At 41.0% G+C, this 3,976-nt stretch overlaps 1 pseudogene; it reads right to left on the bottom strand.

Annotated features, from left to right (window-relative positions):
* Window positions 1-2,757: 2,757 nt before the first annotated feature.
* Rpsa-ps1 (ribosomal protein SA, pseudogene 1) lies at window positions 2,758-3,714 on the bottom strand (annotated as a pseudogene).
* Window positions 3,715-3,976: the final 262 nt, after the last annotated feature.

Genomic DNA, 3,976 nt, shown 5'->3' with positions numbered 1-3,976 from the left:
TGAATGTAACTTCACTATAGTGGGCTACATAAAGGCAAAGAGAGCTGAGCTGGAAACGTAACCAATAGCACTTCATTCACCAAACTGTGATTCCAAGAACCAGGTAAGGCCTGGGGTGATGAAAACGAGGATTACCTCCCGCGTGGTGTTCTCTCTGACAAGTGTGTGTGACAAACGTTAGTCATTTCTACAGTTTATTACAAAATAGGCATCAAGGAGAAAGACAGATCTTCACAGAGATGAGGCCTAGAAACCAGCTAGACATACTCTGCACGGGGCAACTCTCCCTTGCCAGTCTCGTTTTTATTTTATAGCTCCCTTTAGGGGCTAAGGTATCCAAGGTCTGAAGAGGTAAACATGTTTGGTGAGGGAAAAGAACACGTCGCTCTTACTCTTCGTCCTTCGCCTCTCTGGTCTTGCCTCCTTCCCTGTCCCTTCTCTCTACCCTCCACCCTCTTCCCTCCACATGCCCATGGCCGGCCTCCTTTACTTCTCCTTTCTACTCTTCTCTCATTAAAGGTCTCCACGTGGAAAAACGAAAACAGAAAACGAACGTGTTGAGTATTAGTTTGATGATTATATCCAAGGGGAGAAGTGTTTAGGCGAATCTTTCCGGGTTTTGTACGAATCACTCTGGGGCTACGTCAACACAATGAAACACTTACTTCTCTGATTCTTGCCTGTGATGACAGGGAAGTTTCAGCTACAAATATGCCTCAAGGCCCAGCAATTATTTATTATCTCCTGCAAAATAATTTTCACATGTCACGAAGTTATCAACAATCTTCCAGCCTGTTAAATATAATACTTCCTCCTTCACTTTGTCTCCTGTCTCCTCACGTCACCTGTCCTGCAGGGAAATGTCTAGGCTCAGTGGAGTCTAAGGTTTCCATGAAAAGGATGCTGTCTCTTTAAAGACAGGCCTTTGGAATTATAAACACATCCTTAGATTGTTGTTCAAAGCCTTCCCATGAAAACGTTATCTTTATTAGCTGTTAGATTAATCCTCCTATGTCAAATAATAATTCACAGTTATATATTTAAAGTATACTTATGCTGAAATAATTTCTTATATGTCAGGGATTCACATTTACCTGGGTATCCTATATTTTTATTTAATAAATCTGGAAACATTATTGAGATAGTATAAGAAAGGTATTCTCTTAAATTTCTCTAATAAGTCTACCAATCCCCAGAAAGATAACCTCAGGCCTTCTTTAACTTCCCAAGATAATTAGGCACAAGAACCTTAGATTAGTATTTAATTTTTATTTTCATTCTTCTTTAGATAAACACTAGATTTTAATTCAATCTGTCCCATAACAGTTTTATATGGAAAGAGTATGTCATGAGTGTATATGTTTTATTCAAATAAGACATGAAGAGCAAAGAGGCTACGGGGCTTTGTAATAAATAAGAACTGATTGTCATGTTAAGTTATTTTTTCCCAATCAAATTCGACCAGTAATGTAGTCAAGCCTCTCAGAGCCTTGCAGTTGTAACCCTAACCTTCTGGATTAAGATGGACCCTTTCTCCTAGACTTGAATAAGAGAATACCACTCATTAACACACAGTGTCCCAGGTCAAGCCGCTTAGCCCTGCTCAGACTTCCTTCTGGAGGTAGAGTAAGACCTGCGCGCGCACATACACACACACACACACACACACACACACACACACACACACACACGTGGGAGGTTCTCTCCTCCTCTCACTGACAGTTCCCTGCTGACTTCTCAGGAATCTGAGCCCTGAGCTCTAACCTATGACAAACAAGAATGGATTTGAAAACCAATTGAAAGTTGACCGTGAATAATTTCATAAAGCCCAATTGTTTTTGAGGATGTTTTGGAAAACAGTAAGCTTGTTGTTGGACTTAATGTTTTGATTACACTGACCAGGAAATAGAAACCTTTGTCAAACAAAGGAAGATTGTAATTCTATGAACTGTATAGAGGACCATAAATGGCAGTCTCAAATCCTAACACTTTGGCTCAATAAGGTCAAAGATTTTTTTTAAGATATAACAGGAGACTATTTAAGTACAAATAAAATTAAGATAATTTCCAAAACAATAAAATTAAAATATTATATATACTAAATATTTAAATATTCGATGAATATATGTATACATGTGTGTGTGTATATATATATATATATATATATATATATATTCTAAAGTGACAACTTTGAAAGAGATACACTATATGTTTCCTTGGTTTAAAAAAATAAAGTTTAAGGGTTTAAGGTATAGGGAATTGCAGAATGCAATTGACAGAATGCTTGCCAAGAAGTACAAAACCGTAAACTTCATCCCTATCACGGAATAAGTCCGGTGTAACATCTCAGCCTCCAGCACCAGGATTCTGGCAGTTGGATGCAGAAGCATCATAAATTCAAGTTCACTATTAGCTACATAATGAATTCATTGTCATCCTGAGGCACATGAGACCCCATTTTAAAATAAAATGCGACTGGTACCCTGTATTGAAAATTCACATTTAAATGTAAAAAAGTACTTATGTCATTCATATTAAATGTCAATACATATAAAGGGTAGCACAATAACTATTCATTCAATGATGTTTCCCATCTTTGTTATTACTGCTCATCTGAAAAATATACAAACAATACTTTTTCTTTGTTTTTACTTATGCTTCTATGTAAAGATTTTACTTTTAACTAACAGATGTTGGTGTAACTGTATATTCTTTTTTTCTTTTTCAGCTTTTAGGAACTTTATTTTCCATCCACCCTTTTCCCCTTTGCTCAGATGTCTACAGAGTGGCTCATGACCACTCAGTGGTGGCTCCAACCCACTCAGTAGTCTGCGCTGTGAGAGCTGCTGAGCAGTCCTCAGTGCTGGCCGCATACTCCATTTTTCCATGGAAAACTGCTGGATGGGCACAGCAGGCACCAACACACCCTCAGACCAGTCGGCCACCTCAGACTAAACAGCAGTGAACTCAGGCGTTGGTGAGGTCCATTCGCCCTGGAATTCAAACTTGATCACAGCCTTCTCAGCAGCAGCCTGCTCCTCCTCAATCACCTCTGGGTTTCTGTAGAAGTAAAGATCAGGCATAACCACCCATGGGTGCTCAGAGGTACTTCGCATGCAGAGTACTTCCCAGGCCAGCATCTACCACATCAGACCGACTGAGTGAGCTCCCTTGTTGTTGCCCGGGGTGGCAATGTCCATATAGCACAGGAGAGAATGAATCTGTGTTACACGGAGCAATGGTGGGCAGGTTGACATAAGAGGCCTCTGCGAGGGGCTGGTGGTCAGCCTTGAAATCAGTCACCAGTAGAAGCCGTGGCTCCCTGAAGGCTGCTAGATCTGGTTAGTGAAGGTCCCAGGTGTGAAGCAGCCAGCGATTGGAGTGGCTCCTGTGGCAGCAGCAAACTTCAGCACAGCTCTCTGGCCTGAAGGAGATGATGCTGACATGAGCAGGGTTCTCAATGGCAGCAATAGCGCGAATGGTGAGCAACAGCTTCTCGCAGGTCCTCTTCAGGTTGATGATGTAGATACCGTCACTTATCCTTTTGTAAATGTACTGCTCCACTGAAAGTCAAGACTGGTGCCACCTAAGTACGTTCCTGCAGCAAGGGATTTGAGGACATCCTCCTCCTTCATCTGTAGGATGTCAAGGGCACTGTTTAAGTTTCCCTTTTAAGTTACAATGGGAACAAAGAATAATGTCATTTGGACCCAACCCCAGGTAGCACAGAAAGCTTTAAACTGAAAAAGTTAACATTGGATCAAAAAAATTTATGTGATAAACCTCAGAACTCCATCAGTATTGTTAAGTCTCTGCATGCAATGATCAGGCCACTGCTAGCAATTCAGGTGACAAGATACTTGGTGCTGAGTACGAAAATCAGGTGGCCTGAACGGGGATGACTCCAGAGAAGGTATTACTTGGTTGGAGGAAGTGTGACAGTCAGAGCAGGCTTAGCGCTCTCCTATGCTCAGAC

The sequence above is a fragment of the Rattus norvegicus genome, chromosome 15 (genome assembly GCF_021556685.1).
Source record: "Rattus norvegicus strain SHRSP/BbbUtx chromosome 15, alternate assembly SHRSP_T2T, whole genome shotgun sequence".
Lineage (NCBI taxonomy): Eukaryota > Metazoa > Chordata > Mammalia > Rodentia > Muridae > Rattus > Rattus norvegicus.
The sequence above is the reverse complement of the archived record's forward strand: the minus strand, read 5'-3'. Positions and strand labels throughout refer to the sequence as shown.